Source organism: Bombina bombina, chromosome 5 (assembly GCF_027579735.1).
Source record: "Bombina bombina isolate aBomBom1 chromosome 5, aBomBom1.pri, whole genome shotgun sequence".
NCBI classification, from domain to species: domain Eukaryota; kingdom Metazoa; phylum Chordata; class Amphibia; order Anura; family Bombinatoridae; genus Bombina; species Bombina bombina.
In genome coordinates this window covers 541,962,844-541,985,201 of record NC_069503.1, presented here as the reverse complement: position 1 = coordinate 541,985,201, position 22,358 = coordinate 541,962,844, and positions in this window count along the sequence as shown.

Sequence of the window (22,358 nt, the reverse complement as noted above, 5' to 3'; positions counted from 1 at the left end):
CGTACTCTGGGTGCTGAGGAAGTGACACAGTATGAGCTAGTTAAGGAGACACTGTTGCGACGGTACGCTGTAACTCCGGACACGTATCGCCGACAGTTTCGGGGCACGGAAAAGAAGCCTAACGATACCCATATGGAATGGGCGCACCGAATGCGGAGAGCGGCAAATCACTGGCTGAGCGGAAGTAAAGCGGTGACTGGGGAGGAAATTTTACAATTGTTTCTCTTAGAACATTTTTATAATGGCATGGAACAGCAAGGGAAGGAATGGCTGCGAGACAGGCGGCCTTCTACCTTAGAAGAAGCAGCCAAATTGGCCGATGAACATTATGACTCCCGTCTTCACGAACCCATGAACTACCGAGCTCCAGCACGGGTCGAACCCAGAGAGGTTTACCGTGCACCCCCTCGTGCTGAATTCCGAGCCCCGGTGCCCACAGGGCCCGTCCGACACTCAGGACCACCCAATAACAGCTCTGAGCGTCCCAGACCGACTTGCCACCGATGCAAGCAACCAGGGCATTTTATGGCTAGCTGCCCCCTTAATACGCACCAGACACCCAGGAATTACAATTACCCCTCTGGGTCCTATCGTCCGGCCCGGGCCCTCTGTGTTAACCAAGAGGCCCCTATGGAGGGATATGTGGGGCCGCTTCACGAGGCAGACCCTGTATATGCTGCCTCAGATAACCGCCAGCACCATCGGCAGAGGGTATGGCTCGAGGGGCGATCTACCGAGGGATTGCGAGACACAGGGGCTACTATCACGCTGGTACAGAGTCATTTGGTGCCAGAGCACAAGCGATCCGGACAGACTGTGGCCGTTAGAGTGGCGGGGGGGGATGTGTACAAAATTCCAACAGCTAAAGTGCATCTTGATTGGGGAGCGGGAAAGGGGGCTGTGAACGTGGGCCTAATGGATAATTTACCTGCCGAAGTACTACTGGGCAACGATTTGGGCCCCATGACTTCTGCCTATGCTCCAGTATGCAACAACGAGGCGGACCCAGTGACTACACGGGCCCAAGCCCGGACGGAGCGAGAGCTCTCACCAGTGCGGGAGACACAGGTAAGACCTACCCCGACCTTGCCTGACAGGTTAGGCCCCATACCCTGGGACACCCCAGATGCCTTCGAGGCAGAGTCTAAGACTGACCCGACCTTACAAAAGTACCGGGAACGAGCAGAGACCGGAGGGGGCGGGGCAGATAACGAAACATTCTTATGGGAAAAAGGGAAACTATACCGCTGGACAGAGAAAAGGGGACAGCGTAGGCGACAGCTGGTAGTGCCCCACAAATACCGTCAAGAAATCCTCAAAATAGGCCACGACATCCCCTTAGCAGGCCACCTAGCCGTTACCCGTACCCTACACCGCATTACTCACACGTTCTTTTGGCCAGGGGTGCACGCTGACGTTAGAACTTACTGTAACACCTGCGATGTGTGTCAACGAGTAGGAAGGCGAGGCGATCACCCTAAAGCCCAGCTAGTAAATATGCCCATTGTAGAGGAACCCTTCAGCCGGGTTGCTATTGACCTAGTGGGACCACTGGCTACCCCTAGTCCCTCCGGTAAGCGATACATTCTTACCGTAGTGGACTACGCTACCAGGTACCCAGAGGCTGTCGCCCTATCCAACATACAAGCGGATACGGTAGCGAATGCACTAGTACAGGTGTTCTCCCGGGTAGGATTTCCAAAATAAATCCTATCCGACCGAGGCACCCAATTTACGGCTGAATTGACCCAACAACTCTGGCAGGTTTGCAAAATTAAGTCCCTCCTAAGCTCCCCATACCACCCCCAGACGAACGGGCTGTGTGAGAGGTTCAATGGGACCCTCAAGCAAATGCTCAAGACGTTCACTCAGGAATACCGAGACTGGGAACGCTTCCTGCCGCACCTCCTATTTGCTTATCGGGAGGTGCCCCAGGAAACGACAGGGTTCTCTCCCTTCGAGTTGCTCTACGGAAGAAAGGTACGGGGACCCCTAAACCTGATCCGGGAGCACTGGGAGGGAGAGATGGAGGCTGACGGTGTCCCCATTGTGCCATACGTGCTGGAACTCAGGGACCGAATGGAGCAATTAGCCAAATCCGTGCGGGCTAATCTCCAGTTGGCCCAGAGAAGACAGAAAGTATGGTACGATCGGGGGGCCCGAAAGAGAATCTTCACCATAGGACAAAAGGTGTTAGTACTTAAGCCGGTGAAGACAGACAAATTGCAGGCGTCCTGGCAGGGTCCCTACCAGATCGTAGAGAAAAGGGGAGACACCACTTATGTGATAGCTAGCTGCCACGACAACAATCTTAGAAAGACATTCCATGTAAACATGCTCAAGGAATATTTTGAGCGACCAGAGAACGTGACGGCCGTATGTTGTTCCCCTCAGGAAGACCCCGACAGTTTACCCATTCCAGACCTATTAGAAAAGAGCCTCCCCACAGGTATAGTGGCGCAGGTTCAGATAGGGGACCGACTTAGCCCCACTGAAAGGGAGCAGCTCAACCAACTCCTCCAGTCCAAACACCTCACCTTCTCCCCGAAGCCAGGGTACACTACTTTAACCACCCACCAGGTAGATACTCCGGGACAAGCTCCCTTGCGCCAGGCTCCGTACCGAATCCCCGAAGCAGTTAGGACAGGAATGAAGAAGGAGATCGATGAGATGCTCCAGCTCAGGGTAATTGAGCCCTCCGATAGTCCCTGGGCCTCCCCAGTTGTCTTGGTGCCCAAGAAAGATGGGACCACCCGGTTCTGCGTAGACTATCGGAGGCTCAATGAAAATACCGTGACGGACGCTTACCCTATGCCCAGGGTAGACGAGCTACTCGATCGTATAGCCAGGGGAAATTACCTGACCACTATTGACCTCTGCAAAGGTTACTGGCAGATTCCCCTGGCCCCGGAGGCTATCCCCAAGTCGGCATTCGTCACCCCATTCGGCTTATATCAGTTTAGGGTAATGCCGTTTGGGATGAAGAATGCCCCAGCTACATTCCAGCGCTTGGTGGATAGGCTCCTGGATGGCTTCCAGAGTTTTGCTTGCGCCTACCTGGACGACATAGCGATCCACAGTGAGTCCTGGGAGGACCACTTAGCTCATGTGGGAATGGTTCTGGATCAGATCCGGGCTGCTGGCCTGACTCTGAAGCCAGAAAAATGCCACTTTGGGATGGCCGAGGTACAGTACCTGGGTCACCGGGTGGGGTGTGGAAAGCAGCGACCAGAGCCGGCCAAAATAGAAGCTGTCGCCAATTGGCCCACCCCCATCACTAAGACTCAGGTCCTAGCCTTCCTGGGCACGGCAGGGTACTATAGACGGTTCGTACCAGACTACAGCACACTTGCCAAACCCCTGACTGACTTGACCAAGAAGAACTTACCTCGACAGGTCCTGTGGTCTCCCCACTGTGAAACGGCTTTCCAGGCTCTCAAAAATGCTCTAATTAACGCTCCTGTCTTGGCGGCCCCAGCCCTTAACAAACGTTTTATCGTCCATACAGATGCTTCCATGTTCGGGCTGGGAGCTGTCCTCAGCCAAGTAGGCGAAGATGGAGGGGAGCATCCAGTTGCCTACATCAGCCGGAAGCTCCTGCCCCGCGAAGTCAGCTATGCAGCGGTCGAAAAGGAGTGTTTGGCTTTGGTGTGGGCATTAAAGAAATTGACTCCCTATTTATATGGTCAGGAGTTCACTCTGGTCACCGACCATAACCCGTTGGTGTGGCTGAACCGGGTCTCTGGAGATAACGGCAGGCTATTACGTTGGAGCTTATCGTTGCAAACCTTCAATTTCACCATTACTTACAGACCTGGGAAACAGAATGGCAACGCCGACGGGTTGTCCAGACAAACCGACCTCAGCCCCGCATAACCAGCGGTCTGGACAGCCTTAGTCTGCCCCGAAAAGGGGTCAGACCGTGTCTGCCAGAGTGTTCCACAGAAAGGGAGCAATGTTACAGAAGCATTAGTTATTCTGTTGTGAAGAGCTTATTTCCCAGCAGCAATGCCTGAACCAGCAAGCCAGCGCCTAAGAAGGGCTCCAAGAAAACTGTAACAAGTTTCATTTCATAAAGAGTTAACTCTTTTTTTTCAGCTTTTAGAAACTATTGTCTAATCACCTCTGGAGCCAGACTGCTAATTGATAAGATGAACTTGTAAACTTGTTATCTTAAGTACTGTAATCCTATTGTGGCCTGTCAAAGGACAGTGCTCTCTATCTAAATGTGTGATGGGGGATTTTGTGCTTCCCCCCCTCTCCCCCTGGGAGTGCCCTGTGTGCATGTAACCTTAATAAAAAGCAGGCTGGGCATCCCAGTCCTGAGTTCTTGTTTGACCCTCAATCGCAGCGTTGACTCGTTTTTGTGGGCAGAAGGGTATCCTAGCTGTACTGCAGCTAAGGGAGATTATTCTATATTTGCGAGACTCATATAGAATACTATGGAAAGCAGCTTCTCCCCTCTTTAGCAATAGGGATCCAGGCTACTAAGCGGTCCATCTCTCAGCGAGACTAAGGGTAACCGTAACAGGTGTTGTCTTTATGGCAGACAGTATGGGTCTCTAAACCACTGCTTTTATGAGAACTGGGAAAAAGTCCCACTTACTGTGGAATCAAATTCATGTGTGGAGAAAGTAACTTGATAGGCTAACACCACAGTGTGTAAAAACTACAATTTAATTTGGTGCAGGAAAAATTCAGGAGTGGGGAGGTCTTGCTTAGTCTGGAGTTGGTGACTTGCACAAATCAGCTACAATTTCACCAAAGAGAAGTACCACTATATTTTACAGTGGTATGCCATCTCTTCTGACTAAAGGGACATGAAACCGAATTTCTTTTCATAATTTGGATAGATCATACAATTTTAAACAACTTTCCATTTTACTTCTGTTATCAATTTTGCTTCACTCTCTTGGTATCATTTGTTGAAGGAGCAAAAATTCACTACTGGGAGCTAGCTGAACACATAGGATGAGCCAATGACAAGAGGCATATATGGACAACCACCAATCCGCAGATAGCTTTCAGTAGAATAGTCCTGCTCTTGAGCCGACCTAGGTATGATTTTAAACAAAGCATACCAAGGAAATTAAGCAAATTAGATAATAGAAGTAATTTTGAAATTTGTTTAAATTACATGCTATATCATGAAATTGGGTTGCTTGAGCCTCTGTTAGTTTATGAAGCGTATTCACTAAAGCGCACTCATTTCTCAGTTTAGTGAATGGAATCTATATAACCTATAAAGATATGTTGTGAGTAAATAAGCCCTTATACATTCTAAAACATTACATACCTGGAAAAAGTGTTGTCAAATATTAGGCTGTAAATGCCAGGAATCCTGGCTTTCAATTCACCCCGGATTCTTTCTTTATGAGAATTACACCGGATCATTGGTATAAGTACCTGTAAAATGAATGAAAATTTGAAATCTTTTTTTAAAACTTCACATCTAGTATAAAAGAACATACAATATAACAGCAAATCTATTCTGTAAAATGTATGAGACAGGTGACGACAGTAGATACAAATGTGTACGTTTATATTAGAAAGGACAACCTATTTGGGCTAAGTATTCAAATTAATCTTTAGATCTAAGTTCTAGAGCAGGGTTTTTCAAACCAACACCTTATTTACTGGGTCGCGAATTGTGTGTGTGTGTTGTAGGAGAGTGTGTGCGTGTTGTGTGTGTGCTGTGTATTGTAGGAGAATGTGTGATGTGTGTTATATAAGAGTGGGTGTGGTGTACAAGATTGTGTGTGTTGTAGGAGAGTGTGTGCGTGTTGTGTGTGTGTGCTGTGTATTGTAGGAGAATGTGTGATGTGTGTTATATAAGAGTGTGTGTGGTGTACAAGATTGTGTGTGTGTGTTACCTTTTACAAAACTTTCAAGTGTGATTACAATCAGGAATAAAGTATCAAAATAGGGTCGTGAAGGTATGTGGTGTCATTGCACTGAACAACTCTGTCCTAGAGGACTAAATGAGAAAATTGAATGTTCCTGTTCTTTTGTTTTTTGTGAATGAGGACTTTATCTAGGACAGGGGTCTCTGCTTGAAAAATGTCTGTGTGTTGTTACTTAACCCCTTAAGGACAAGGCCATTTTTCAATTTCTTTCCCTTAAGGACCAGGGCTATTTTTACATTTTTTTTTATTGATCTTGACCCATTTTGGTATATTTCATGCCACCATTTCACCGCCAAATGCGATCAAATAAAAAAAAAAATCATTCACTTTTTCACAAACTTTTTTTTTTACAAACTTTAGGTTTCTCACTGAAAATATTTACAAACAGCTTGTGCAATTATGGCACAATAGGTTGTAAATCTTGGATCCCCTTTGTTCAGAAATAGCAGATATTTATGGCTGTGGCATTACTCTTTGGTAATTAGAAGGCCGCTAAATGCCGCTGCGCACCACAATTGTATTAGGTCCAGCAGTGAAGGGGTTAATTAGGTAGCTTATATGGCGCTTGTAGGGTTAATTTCAGTTTTAGGTTAGTGTAGTAGACAACCCAAAGTATTGATCTAGGCCCATTTTGATATATTTCATGCCACCATTTCACCGCAAAATGCGATCAAATAACAAAAATTTTTAACTTTTTCACAAACATTAGGTTTCTCACTGAAATTATTTACAAACAGCTTGTGCAACTATGGCACAAATGGTTGTAAATGCTTCTCTGGGATCCCATTTGTTCAGAAATAGCAGACATATATGGCTTTGGCACTACTTTTTGGTAATTAGAAGGCCGCTAAATGCCGCTGCGCACCACACTTGTATTATGCCTAGCAGTGACAGGATTAATTAGGTAGCTTGTAGGGTGCTTGAAGGGTTAATTTTAGCTTTAGTGTAGAGATTAGCCTCCAACCTGACACATCCCACCCCCTGATCCCTCCCAAACAGCTCTCTTCCCTCCCCCCACCCCACAATTGTTACCGCCATCTTAAGTACTGGCAGAAAGTCTGCCAGTACTAAAACAAAAGTTTTTTTATTATTATTATTATTTTTAAATCATATTCTGCTGTGTAGGATCCCCCCTTAGCTCCCAACCTCCCTGATCCCCCACAGAGAGCTCTCTAAACCTCCCCCACTAACTATTCGCCACCATTTTGGGTAAAAGTATCCCCCCCTCCTCTGCCACCCACGACCCTCTCCCAGCAATCTCTCCCAGCACTTTAGTTTTTCTTTCATGTAATTAGCAAGAGTCCATGAGCTAGTGACGTATGGGATATACATTCCTACCAGGAGGGGCAAAGTTTCCCAAACCTCAAAATGCCTATAAATACACCCCTCACCACACCCACAATTCAGTTTTACAAACTTTGCCTCCGATGGAGGTGGTGAAGTAAGTTTGTGCTAGATTCTACGTTGATATGCGCTCCGCAGCAAGTTGGAGCCCGGTTTTCCTCTCAGCGTGCAGTGAATGTCAGAGGGATGTGAGGAGAGTATTGCCTATTTGAATGCAGTGATCTCCTTCTACGGGGTCTATTTCATAGGTTCTCTGTTATCGGTCGTAGAGATTCATCTCTTACCTCCCTTTTCAGATCGACAATATACTCTTATATATACCATTACCTCTGCTGATTCTCGTTTCAGTACTGGTTTGGCTTTCTACAAACATGTAGATGAGTGTCCTGGGGTAAGTAAATCTTATTTTCTGTGACACTCTAAGCTATGGTTGGGCACTTTGTTTATAAAGTTCTAAATATATGTATTCAAACATTTATTTGCCTTGACTCAGAATATTCAACATTCCTTATTTTTCAGACAGTCAGTTTCATATTTGGGATAATGCATTTGAATTAATCATTTTTTCTTACCTTCAAAAATTTTACTCTTTTTCCCTGTGGGCTGTTAGGCTCGCGGGGGCTGAAAATGCTTCATTTTATTGCGTCATTCTTGGCGCGGACTTTTTTGGCGCAAAAAATCTTTTCCGTTTCCGGCGTCATACGTGTCACCGGAAGTTGCGTTTTTTTTTACGTTATTTTGCGCCAAATAATGTGGGCGTCTTTTTTGCCGCTAAAAAAATATGGGCGTCGCTTTTTGTCTCCACATTATTTAAGTCTCATTTTTCATTGCTTCTGGTTGCTAGAAGCTTGTTCTTTGGCATTTTTTCCCATTCCTGAAACTGTCATTTAAGGAATTTGATCAATTTTGCTTTATATGTTGTTTTTTCTCTTACATATTGCAAGATGTCTCACGTTGCATCTGAGTCAGAAGATACTACAGGAAAATCGCTGTCTAGTGCTGGATCTACCAAAGCTAAGTGTATCTGCTGTAAACTTTTGGTAGCCATTCCTCCGGCTGTTGTTTGTATTAATTGTCATGACAAACTTGTTAATGCAGATAATATTTCCTTTAGTAAAGTACCATTGTCTGTTGCAGTTCCTTCAACATCTAAGGTGCAGAATGTTCCTGATAACATAAGAGATTTTGTTTCTGAATCCATAAAGAAGGCTATGTCTGTTATTTCTCCTTCTAGTAAACGTAAAAAATCTTTTAAAACTTCTCTCCCTACAGATGAATTTTTAAATAAACATCATCATTCTGATTCTGATGACTCTTCTGGTTCAGAGGATTCTGTCTCAGAGATTGATGCTGATAAATCTTCATATTTATTTAAAATGGAATTTATTCGTTCTTTACTTAAAGAAGTACTAATTGCTTTAGAAATAGAGGATTCTGGTCCTCTTGATACTAATTCTAAACGTTTGGATAAGGTATTTAAATCTCCTGTGGTTATTCCAGAAGTTTTTCCTGTTCCTAATGCTATTTCTGCAGTAATTTCCAAAGAATGGGATAAATTGGGTAATTCATTTACTCCTTCTAAACGTTTTAAGCAATTATATCCTGTGCCGTCTGACAGATTAGAATTTTGGGACAAAATCCCTAAAGTTGATGGGGCTATTTCTACCCTTGCTAAACGTACTACTATTCCTACGTCAGATGGTACTTCGTTTAAGGATCCTTTAGATAGGAAAATTGAATCCTTTCTAAGAAAAGCTTATCTGTGTTCAGGTAATCTTCTTAGACCTGCTATATCTTTGGCTGATGTTGCTGCAGCTTCAACTTTTTGGTTGGAAACTTTAGCGCAACAAGTAAAATATCATGATTCTCATGATATTATTATTCTTCTTCAGCATGCTAATAATTTTATCTGTGATGCCATTTTTGATATTATCAGAGTTGATGTCAGGTTTATGTCTCTAGCTATTTTAGCTAGAAGAGCTTTATGGCTTAAGACTTGGAATGCTGATATGGCTTCTAAATCAACTCTACTTTCCATTTCTTTCCAGGGTAACAAATTATTTGGTTCTCAGTTGGATTCTATTATCTCAACTGTTACTGGTGGGAAAGGAACTTTTTTACCACAGGATAAAAAATCTAAAGGTAAAAACAGGGCTAATAATCGTTTTCGTTCCTTTCGTTTCAACAAAGAACAAAAGCCTAATCCTTCATCCTCAGGAGCAGTTTCAGTTTGGAAACCTTCTCCAGTCTGGAATAAATCCAAGCCTGCTAGAAAGGCAAAGCCTGCTTCTAAGTCCTCATGAAGGTGCGGCCCTCATTCCAGCTCAGCTGGTAGGGGGCAGGTTACGTTTTTTCAAAGAAATTTGGATCAATTCTGTTCACAATCTTTGGATTCAGAACATTGTTTCAGAAGGGTACAGAATTGGTTTCAAGATGAGACCTCCTGCAAAGAGATTTTTTCTTTCCCGTGTCCCAGTAAATCCAGTGAAAGCTCAAGCATTTCTGAATTGTGTTTCAGATTTAGAGTTGGCTGGAGTAATTATGCCAGTTCCAGTTCCGGAACAGGGGATGGGGTTTTATTCAAATCTCTTCATTGTACCAAAGAAGGAGAATTCCTTCAGACCAGTTCTGGATCTAAAAATATTGAATCGTTATGTAAGGATACCAACGTTCAAGATGGTAACTGTAAGGACTATCTTGCCTTTTGTTCAGCAAGGGCATTATATGTCCACAATAGATTTACAGGATGCATATCTGCATATTCCGATTCATCCAGATCATTATCAGTTCCTGAGATTCTCTTTTCTGGACAAGCATTACCAGTTTGTGGCTCTGCCGTTTGGCCTAGCTACAGCTCCAAGAATTTTTACAAAGGTTCTCGGTGCCCTTCTGTCTGTAATCAGAGAACAGGGTATTGTGGTATTTCCTTATTTGGACGATATCTTGGTACTTGCTCAGTCTTTACATTTAGCAGAATCTCATACGAATCGACTTGTGTTGTTTCTTCAAGATCATGGTTGGAGGATCAATTTACCAAAAAGTTCATTGATTCCTCAGACAAGGGTAACCTTTCTGGGTTTCCAGATAGATTCAGTGTCCATGACTCTGTCTTTAACAGACAAGAGACGTCTAAAATTGATTTCAGCTTGTCGAAACCTTCAGTCACAATCATTCCCTTCGGTAGCCTTATGCATGGAAATTCTAGGTCTTATGACTGCTGCATCGGACGCGATCCCCTTTGCTCGTTTTCACATGCGACCTCTTCAGCTCTGTATGCTGAATCAATGGTGCAAGGATTACACAAATATATCTCAATTAATATCTTTAAAACCGATTGTTCGACACTCTCTAACGTGGTGGACAGATCACCATCGTTTAATTCAGGGGGCTTCTTTTGTGCTTCCGACCTGGACTGTAATTTCAACAGATGCAAGTCTCACAGGTTGGGGAGCTGTGTGGGGATCTCTGACGGCACAAGGAGTTTGGGAATCTCAGGAGGTGAGATTACCGATCAATATTTTGGAACTCCGTGCAATTTTCAGAGCTCTTCAGTTTTGGCTTCTTCTGAAGAGAGAATCGTTCATTTGTTTTCAGACAGACAATGTCACAACTGTGGCATACATCAATCATCAAGGAGGGACTCACAGTCCTCTGGCTATGAAAGAAGTATCTCGAATTTTGGTTTGGGCGGAATCCAGCTCCTGTCTAATCTCTGCGGTTCATATCCCAGGTGTAGACAATTGGGAAGCGGATTATCTCAGTCGCCAAACGTTGCATCCGGGCGAATGGTCTCTTCACCCAGAGGTATTTCTTCAGATTGTTCAAATGTGGGAACTTCCAGAAATAGATCTGATGGCGTCTCATCTAAACAAGAAACTTCCCAGGTATCTGTCCAGATCCCGGGATCCTCAGGCGGAGGCAGTGGATGCATTATCACTTCCTTGGAAGTATCATCCTGCCTATATCTTTCCACCTCTAGTTCTTCTTCCAAGAGTAATCTCCAAGATTCTGAAGGAATGCTCGTTTGTTCTGCTGGTAGCTCCGGCATGGCCTCACAGGTTTTGGTATGCGGATCTTGTCCGGATGGCCTCTTGCCAACCGTGGACTCTTCCGCTAAGACCAGACCTTCTGTCACAAGGTCCTTTTTTCCATCAGGATCTGAAATCCTTAAATTTAAAGGTATGGAGATTGAACGCTTGATTCTTGGTCAAAGAGGTTTCTCTGACTCTGTGATTAATACTATGTTACAGGCTCGTAAATCTGTATCTAGAGAGATATATTATAGAGTCTGGAAGACTTATATTTCTTGGTGTCTTTCTCATCATTTTTCTTGGCATTCTTTTAGAATACCGAGAATTTTACAGTTTCTTCAGGATGGTTTAGATAAGGGTTTGTCTGCAAGTTCCTTGAAAGGACAAATCTCTGCTCTTTCTGTTCTTTTTCACAGAAAGATTGCTATTCTTCCTGATATTCATTGTTTTGTACAAGCTTTGGTTCGTATAAAACCTGTCATTAAGTCAATTTCTCCTCCCTGGAGTTTGAATTTGGTTCTGGGAGCTCTTCAAGCTCCTCCTTTTGAACCTATGCATTCATTGGACATTAAATTACTTTCTTGGAAAGTTTTGTTCCTTTTGGCCATCTCTTCTGCCAGAAGAGTTTCTGAATTATCTGCTCTTTCTTGTGAGTCTCCTTTTCTGATTTTTCATCAGGATAAGGCGGTGTTGCGAACTTCTTTTGAATTTTTACCTAAAGTTGTGAATTCCAACAACATTAGTAGAGAAATTGTGGTTCCTTCATTATGTCCTAATCCTAAGAATTCTAAGGAGAAATCATTGCATTCTTTGGATGTTGTTAGAGCTTTGAAATATTATGTTGAAGCTACTAAGTCTTTCCGAAAGACTTCTAGTCTATTTGTTATCTTTTCCGGTTCTAGAAAAGGCCAGAAAGCTTCTGCCATTTCTTTGGCATCTTGGTTGAAATCTTTAATTCATCTTGCCTATGTTGAGTCGGGTAAAACTCCGCCTCAGAGGATTACAGCTCATTCTACCAGGTCAGTTTCTACTTCCTGGGCGTTTAGGAATGAAGCTTCGGTTGATCAGATTTGCAAAGCAGCAACTTGGTCCTCTTTGCATACTTTTACTAAATTCTACCATTTTGATGTATTTTCTTCTTCTGAAGCAGTTTTTGGTAGAAAAGTACTTCAGGCAGCGGTTTCAGTCTGAATCTTCTGCTTATGTTTTTCATTAAACTTTATTTTGGGTGTGGATTATTTTCAGCAGGAATTGGCTGTCTTTATTTTATCCCTCCCTCTCTAGTGACTCTTGTGTGGAAAGATCCACATCTTGGGTAATCATTATCCCATACGTCACTAGCTCATGGACTCTTGCTAATTACATGAAAGAAAACATAATTTATGTAAGAACTTACCTGATAAATTCATTTCTTTCATATTAGCAAGAGTCCATGAGGCCCGCCCTTTTTTTGTGGTGGTTATGATTTTTGTATAAAGCACAATTATTCCAATTCCTTATTTTATATGCTTTCGCACTTTTTTCTTATCACCCCACTTCTTGGCTATTCGTTAAACTGAATTGTGGGTGTGGTGAGGGGTGTATTTATAGGCATTTTGAGGTTTGGGAAACTTTGCCCCTCCTGGTAGGAATGTATATCCCATACGTCACTAGCTCATGGACTCTTGCTAATATGAAAGAAATGAATTTATCAGGTAAGTTCTTACATAAATTATGTTTTTTATGTTGCCAAATCGCGGGTGTGCGAGCACCCGCCCTTCACCTCCCCCGTGCGCTCCTGCGTGGAACCGACATCGATATCTGCTTGCCGGAAGGAAATTCCCCAGCGATGGGCCTCCTACCCACCTCCCTGCAGCTGCTCCCACCCACCAACGATCGGCACCATCGTTGGCCGATGCAGAGAGGGCCACAGAGGCATCACGGCAATACCTTGAAAGTGGCAGGAAGTTATCAGGATCACTTCCAGCCGCTTGAAACCCTTAACGACGTACAGGGTACATCGCTGGTCTTTAAAGACCAGTTTGTGTGTGACGTACCCTGTACGACGTGTGTCGTTAAAGGGATACTAAACCTAATTTTTATTCTTTAATGATTCAGATAGAGCATGCAATTTTAAGCAACTTTCTAATTTTCTCCTATTATCAATTTTTTTTCGTTCTCTTGCTATCTTTATTTAAAAAGAAATGTAAAGCTTAGGAGTCGGACCATTTTAGCTTCAGTACCCTGGATAGCGCTTGCTTATTGGTGACTACATTCAGCTAACCAATAAGCAAGTGTAACCCAGATTTTGAACCAAAAATGGACTGGCTTCTAAGCTTTACATTCCTGCTTTTTTTTTTTTTTTAATTGTTTAAATGTTTTTATTGATTTTTCAAAAATAAAACAATATTACAACGCATAAAATCGTCAATTTATACATGGTTACAGATATTTTGTTCGCTTGTAAACATATTTGTCTTAATGATTATTAGCAAAAACAGAGTCCAGACATTTTGTTGTTACAATAGTTGCGGTATTGTGCATTACCTCTTTAAATTGCAAAATGTCATTCTCAGGTGTACTCTTATATTTGTGAAATTATTAATATAAGGATAGGAAGGGATAAGGATAGGGGAAGAGAAAAAAAAAAGGAAAGACAAAGAGAATACTACTGTCTCACACTGTGGTTATGGAGAAGGAGAAAAATAAAGAAAAGGGCAAGTCATTTAAGTAACCAGGTAACAAAAACAGACCAATACTTTTCCATTTGATCAATTAAATTAAAAAAAAGTATTTTTCTGTTGTGCCAGGGTCTAGTAGCTTTTAAAATATAGATCATCAGTCTCTTTGACGTATTTGATATTCTTTTCTCCAGAACATGTAGTAAGGCATTAGAAGGGGTCAACATGGGTACAAGACAGAGTGAGTTACATAGTGCCCCAATGTCCTCCCACAGTGGCGAAAACTTTGGGCATGCCCACCAGATATGCAGGTCCAAACCTACTTCTCTGCAACCACGCCAGCATATACATTCCTGCTTTCTAACTAAAGATAGCAAGAGAACAAAGAAAATTTGATAATAGTAAATTAGAAACTTGCTTAAAATTGCATGCTCTATCCGAATCATTAAAGAAAAAAATTGAATTTAGTATCCTTTTAAATTTGTCCAAAATTTTAGAAAAACTTTTTATTTTTAAAAAGTGCATACCTTTCAAATAATAGAAGATCCACAATTCACTTTGAAATTACAATGGGCTCCTATCCACTGATTAACTGAATCATTATTATTATTCCACATTAAATTTGTGTGGTATGAGAGTGTGTGAGCCGTTTGTGTATATTGTAGGAGAATGTGTGGTGTGCGTTATATGACAGTGTGTACGGTGTACAAGATTTTACTAAACTTTCATGTGTGGCTACAATTATGAATAAAATATAAAAAGAAGGTCGCGAAGGTATGTAGTATCATTGCACTGGGTTTTGGGGAAAAAGTTCAGAAGACTAAATGAGAAAATTTAATGTACCTGTTTTTTTGTGAATGAGGACTTTATCTAGGACAGGGGTCTCTGCTGGAAACATTTCTGTGTTGGTTACTTAAATTTGTCCAAAATCTTTATTTTTTCTATTTTAAAGTGCAAACCTTTTAAATAATAGAAGATCCACAATTCACTTTGAAAATTGCAATGGGCTCCTACCCAGTGATTAATTGAATCATTATTATTATTCCACAATAAATTTGATTCTAGTGGGCCAATTTATCATAGTGCAAGCGGACATGATACGATGTAGTGTATCATGTCCGCTGCACATCGATAAATGCCGACAGCATACGCTGCCGGCATTTATTATTGCACAAGCAGTTCATGTAAACTGCTGGTGCAATGCCGCCCCTGCAGATTCGCGGCCAATCGACCGCTAGCAGGGGTGTCAATAAACCTGATCGTATTCGATTTGACCGCTGCTTCATAACTGCTGTTTTTGCGCGGAAACAGGGGCCCCTAGAAGTAAACTGGAAAGTTGTTTAAAATTGTATGTTCTATCTGAATCATGAAATACATTTTTGGAGTGTTATGTCCCTTTATTAAGTGTCTAGTGCTGAGGCTGGTATACCCACATGATGTGTATTTTAAAACAAATTCATTTCTTTAGATGTGTTTATGTATATTGCATTATTTAATGCTGTTTCTCTAGTAAGGTGTAAATATTATTTATATATACTGTATATTTATACTGTATATATATTTTTATGATTGCATTCATTCATTATTTATGTTAAGCCACAGGATGGCAGTGTTGGTTAAATCACCAATATCTCTATAGTGTTTTTTAGTTTTCTATATTCTGTCAAATTTGAAAATTAAAAAAACCTAATTTGTGGTGTAACTAATTTTGAGCTTGAAGCAGAGCTTAGACTAACTAAAATACTCTGCTTTATAGCTTTGCTTGATATTTAAAGGAAGATTTAAGTAAAAAATAAACTTTCTTTCTTTGTGTATATTGTAGGAGAATGTGTGGTGTGCGTTATATGACAGTGTGTACGGTGTACAAGATTTTACTAAACTTTCATGTGTGGCTACAATTATGAATAAAATATAAAAAGAAGGTCGCGAAGGTATGTAGTATCATTGCACTGGGTTTTGGGGAAAAAGTTCAGAAGACTAAATGAGAAAATTTAATGTACCTGTTTTTTTGTGAATGAGGACTTTATCTAGGACAGGGGTCTCTGCTGGAAACATTTCTGTGTTGGTTACTTAAATTTGTCCAAAATCTTTATTTTTTCTATTTTAAAGTGCAAACCTTTTAAATAATAGAAGATCCACAATTCACTTTGAAAATTGCAATGGGCTCCTACCCAGTGATTAATTGAATCATTATTATTATTCCACAATAAATTTGATTCTAGTGGGCCAATTTATCATAGTGCAAGCGGACATGATACGATGTAGTGTATCATGTCCGCTGCACATCGATAAATGCCGACAGCATACGCTGCCGGCATTTATTATTGCACAAGCAGTTCATGTAAACTGCTGGTGCAATGCCGCCCCTGCAGATTCGCGGCCAATCGACCGCTAGCAGGGGTGTCAATAAACCTGATCGTATTCGATTTGACCGCTGCTTCATAACTGCTGTTTTTGCGCGGAAACAGGGGCCCCTAGAAGTAAACTGGAAAGTTGTTTAAAATTGTATGTTCTATCTGAATCATGAAATACATTTTTGGAGTGTTATGTCCCTTTATTAAGTGTCTAGTGCTGAGGCTGGTATACCCACATGATGTGTATTTTAAAACAAATTCATTTCTTTAGATGTGTTTATGTATATTGCATTATTTAATGCTGTTTCTCTAGTAAGGTGTAAATATTATTTATATATACTGTATATTTATACTGTATATATATTTTTATGATTGCATTCATTCATTATTTATGTTAAGCCACAGGATGGCAGTGTTGGTTAAATCACCAATATCTCTATAGTGTTTTTTAGTTTTCTATATTCTGTCAAATTTGAAAATTAAAAAAACCTAATTTGTGGTGTAACTAATTTTGAGCTTGAAGCAGAGCTTAGACTAACTAAAATACTCTGCTTTATAGCTTTGCTTGATATTTAAAGGAAGATTTAAGTAAAAAATAAACTTTCTTTCATGATTCAAACAAATTGTACAATTTTGACATTTTTTTAAAATAAAAAATTACGATTTCTTATATTATCAAAATTTAACTCACCCTTTTTCTGAAAATTAGCTTTATTTCTTGAGAGCATACTGAGGTAGGCTGAGGAGCACAAATGTGTCTTAAAGAGACACTAAACCCAAAATTTTTCTTTCATGATTCAGGTACAGAATACAATTTTTAACAACATTCCAATTTACTTATATTATCTAATTTGTTTCATTCTTTAGATATCCTTTGTTGAAGAAATAGCAATACACATGGGTGAGCCAATCACACGAGGCATCTATGTGCAGCCACCAATCAGCAGCTACTGAGCATATCTAGATACTTAAGCAAAGAATATCAAGAGAATGAAGCAAATTAGATAATAGAAGCAAATTAGAAAGTTGTTTAAAATTGTATGCTCTTTCAAAATCATGAAAGAAAAAATTTGGGTTTCATGTCCCTTTAAGCACTAAATGGCAGCAGTGATAATAACAATTTTTGTAAGAATGTTAAACATATAGACAACATATATAAATTTGATAACATAAGTAAAATAGGAAAAAAAAAAAAACCTGAACGATGATAGTTAATCATTGACTTCAATTGCCCTTTAAAGGGATATAATATTCAAAATTAAAATGTGCTTGATTGCATTTCAGTTTTGACTAGATACATTTTTGCAATTTACTTCTATTAGCAAAATTATTACTGTCTCAGAGGCATGTGTACATATGTTTCATGTGCCCTTTGCACCCTTATACAAACTTTAAAGGGACAGTCAAGCCCAAACAAAAACTGTCATAATTCAAATAGGGCATGTAATTTTAAAACACTTTCCAATTTACTTTTATCACCAATTTTGCTTTGTTCTCAAGGTATTCTTAGTTCAAAGCTAAACCTAGGTAAGCTCATATGCTAATTTCTTAGACCTTGAAGGCCGCCTCTAATTTGAATGCATTTTGACAACTAGAGGGCGTTAGTTCATGTGTGTCATATAGATAACATTGAGCTCGGGCGCGTGAAATTACCTAGGATTTAGCACTGATTGACTAAAATCCAAGTCTGTCAAAATAACTGAAATAATGGGGCAGTTTGCAGAGGCTTAGATGCAAGGTAATCACAGAGGTAAAAAGTGTATTATTATAACTGTGTTGGTTATGCAAAACTGGGGAATGGTTTATAAAGGGATTATCTATCTTTTTAAACAACAAAAATGTTGGTGTTGACTATCCCTTTAAGCCTGCTCATAGGCATCCAAGATGGCCGTAAGATGCAAATCATGCTTGCCACTAGTTGTTTCCTCTTAATGTGTTCCAAATTTCTTGTTGTACCTACTGCAGCGTATTAAATGTATGGGAAAAACATAATTTATGTAAGAACTTACCTAATAAATTCATTTCTTTCATATTGGCAAGAGTCCATGAGCTAGTGACGTATGGGATATTCAATCCTACCAGAAGGGGAAAAGTTTCCCAAACCTCAAAATGCCTATAAATAGACCCCTCACCACACCCAAAATTCAGTTTAACGGATAGCCAAGTAGTGGGGTGATAAAGAAAGGAGTAGAAAGCATCAACAAAGGAATTTGGAAATTATTGTGCTTTATACAAAAAATCATAACCACCATAAAAAGGGTGGGTCTCATGGACTCTTGCCAATATGAAAGAAATGAATTTATCAGGTAAGTTCTTACATAAATTATGTTTTCTTTCATGTAATTGGCAAGAGTCCATGAGCTAGTGATGTATGGGATAGTAATACCCAAGGTGTGGAACTCCACACAAGAGTCACTAGAGAGGGAGGGATAAAATAAAAACAGCCATTTTCTGCTGAAAAAATTAAATCCACAACCAAAAAAATAAGTTTTTCTCATAAATGAAAGAAAAAAACTTAAAACATAAGCAGAGGAATCAAACTGAAACAGCTGCCTGGAGAACTTTTCTACCAAAAACTGCTTCCGAAGAAGCAAATACATAAAAACTGTAGAATTTAGTAAATGTATGCAAAGAAGACCAAGTTGCTGCTTTGCAAATCTGATCAACTGAAGCTTTATTCTTAAAAGCCCACGAAGTGGAGACTGATCTAGTAGAATGAGCTGTAATTCTCTGAGGCGGGCCTGACCCAACTCCAAATAAGTCTGATGAATCCAAATCTTTAACCAAGATGCCAAGGAAATGGCAGAAGCCTTCTGACCTTTCCTAGAACCAGAAAAGATAACAAATAGACTAGAAGTCTTCCTGAAATCTTTAGTAGCTTCAACATAATATTTCAAAGCTCTTACCACATCCAAAGAATGTAAGGATATCTCCAAAGAATTCTTCGGATTAGGACACAAGGAAGGGACAACAATTTCTCTATTATTGTTGTTAGAATTCACAACCTTAGGTAAGAATTTAAATGAAGAAAAAAAAATAAGAAAAGAAGATTCACAAGAAAGAGCAGATAATTCAGAAACTCTTCTAGCAGAAGAGTTGGCCAAAAGGAACAACACTTTCCAAGAAAGTAGTTTAATGTCCAAAGAATGCATAGGCTCAAACGGAGGAGCCTGTAAAGCCTTCAAAACCAAATTAATACTCCAAGGAGGAGAGATTGATTTAATGACAGGCTTGATACGGACCAAATACTGTACAAAACAGTAAATATCAGGAAGCTTAGCAATCTTTCTGTGAAATAAAACAGAAAGAGCAGAGATTTGTCCCTTCAAGGAACTTGCAGACAAACCCTAATCCAAACCATCCTGAAGAAACTGTAAAATTCTAGGAATTCTAAAAGAATGAAATATGTCTTCCAAACTCGATAATAAATCTTCCTAGACACAGATTTACGAGCCTGTAACATAGTATTAATCACCGAGTCAAAGAAACCTCTATGACTTAGCACTAGGCGTTCAATTTCCATACTTTCAAATTTAATGATTTGAGATCCTTATGGAAAAACAGACCTTGAGACAGAAGGTCTGGCCTTAAAGGGGCACTGTACCCAAATTTTCTCTTTTGTCATTCAGAAAGAGCATGCAATTTTAAGCAACTTTCTAATTTACTCCTATTATCAATTTTTCTTCGTTCTCTTGCTATCATTATTTGAAAAAGAAGGCATCTAAGCTTTTTTTTGGTTTCAGTACTCTGGACAGCACTTTTTATTGGTGGATAAATTTATCCACCAATCAGCAAGGACAACCCAGGTTGTTTACCAAAAATGGGCCGGGATCTAAACTTACATTCTTGCATTTCAAATAAAGATACCAAGAGAATGAAGAAAATTTGATAATAGGAGTAAATTAGAAAGTTGCTTAAAATTTCATGCTCAATGTGAATCACGAAAGAAAAATTTTGGGTACAGTGTCCCTTTAATGGAAGTGGCCAAAGTTGGCAACTGGACATCCAAACAAGATTCGCATACCAAAACCTGTGAGGCCATGCTGGAGCTACCAGCAACACAAACGACTGCTCCATGATGATTTTGGAGATCACTCTTGGAAGAAGAACTAGAGGCGGGAAAATATAAGCAGGTTGGTAGCACCAAGGAACTGACAACGCATCCACTGCTCCCGCTTGAGGATCCCTGGACCTGGACAGGTACCTGGGAAGTTTCTTATTTAGAGGAGAAGCCATCAGATCTATTTCTGGAAGACCCCACATCTGAACAATCTGAAAAAACACATCTGGATGGAGGGACCACTCCCCCAGATGTAAAGTCTGATGCTTCCCAATTGTCTATACCTGGGATATAAACCACAGAAATTAGACAGGAGCTGGATTCCGCCCATAGCTTGGGGACTGTGAGTCCCACCCTGATTATTGACATATGCCACAGTTGTGATATTGTCTGTCTGATAACTAATGAACAGTTCTCTCTTCAACAGAGGTCAAACCTGAAGAGCCCTGAAAATCACACGGAATTCCAAAATATTGATTGGTAATCTCGCCTTGAGATTTCCAAACCCCTTGTGCTATCAGAGATCCCCAGACAGCTCCCTAACCCGAAAGACTTGAATCTGTTGTGATTACAGTCCAGGTTGGATGAACAAAAGAGGCCCCTAGAACTATACGATGGTGATCTAACCACTAGGTCAGAGATAGTCGAACATTGGGATTTAAGGATATTAATTGTGATATCTTTGTATAATCCCTGCACCACTGGTTCAGCATACAAAGCTGGAGAGTTCTCATGTGAAAACAAGCAAAGGGGATCATGTCCGATGCTGCAGTCATGAGACCTAAAACTTCCATGCACATAGCTACTGAAGGGAATGGTTGAGACTGAAGGTTCTGACAAGCTGAAACCAATTTTAATTGTCTCTTGTCTGTTAGAGACACTGGACACTGAATCTATTTGGAAACCTAAAAAGGTGACCCTTGTCTGAGGAATCAAATAACTTGTTGGTAAATTGATCCTCCAACCATGTCTTCGAATAAACAACACTAGTTGATTTGTGTGAGATCCTGCAGAATGTAAGACTGAGCTAGTACCAAGATATCATCCAAATAAGGAAACACCGCAATACCCCGTTCTCTGATTACAGAGAGTAGGGCACCGAGAACCTTTGAAAAGATTCTTGGAGCTGTCGCTAGGCCAAAAGAAAGAGCGACAAATTGGTAATGCTTGTCTAGAAAAGAGAATCTCACAAACTGATAATGATCTGGATGAATCGGAATATGAAGAAGATGTGCATCCTGTAAGTCTATTGTGGACATATAATGCCCTTGCTGAACAAAAGGCAGAATAGTTGGCACTCTTACATAACAATTCAAAATGTTCAGATCCAGAACTGGCCTGAATGAATTTTCTTTCTTTTGGACAATGAATAGATTTAAATAAAACCCCAGACCCTGTTCCTGAAACTGAACTGGTATGATTACCCCTGAAAGCTCCAGGTCTGAAACACACTTCAGGAAAGCTTGAGCCTTTACTGGATTTGCTGGGATGCATGAGAGAAAATATCTTCTCACAGGAGGTCTTACTCTGAATCCTATTCGATACCCCTGAGAGACAATACTCTGAATCCATTGATTTTGGACAGAATTTGCCCAAATATCTTTGAAAAATCTTAATCTGCCCCCTACTAGCTGAGCTGGAATGAGGGCCGCACCTTCATGCAGACATTAAACGGCTTTGATTTATTCCAACTTTAAGAAGGTTTCCAGTTGGAACCAGATTCTTTGGGGGAAGGATTAGGTTTATGTTCCTTATTTTGTCGAAAGGAACGAAAATGATTAGAAGCTTTAGATTTACCCTTAGGTCTTTTATCCTGAGGCAAAAAAACTCCCTTCCCCCCAGTGACAGTTGAAATAATAGAATCCAACTGAGAACTAAATAACTTATTACCTTGGAAAGAAAGAGATAGTAATCTAGACTTAGATACCATGTCAGCATGCCAAGATTTAAGCCACAAAGCTCTTCTGGCTAAATAGCTAAAGACATAGATTTAACATCAATTT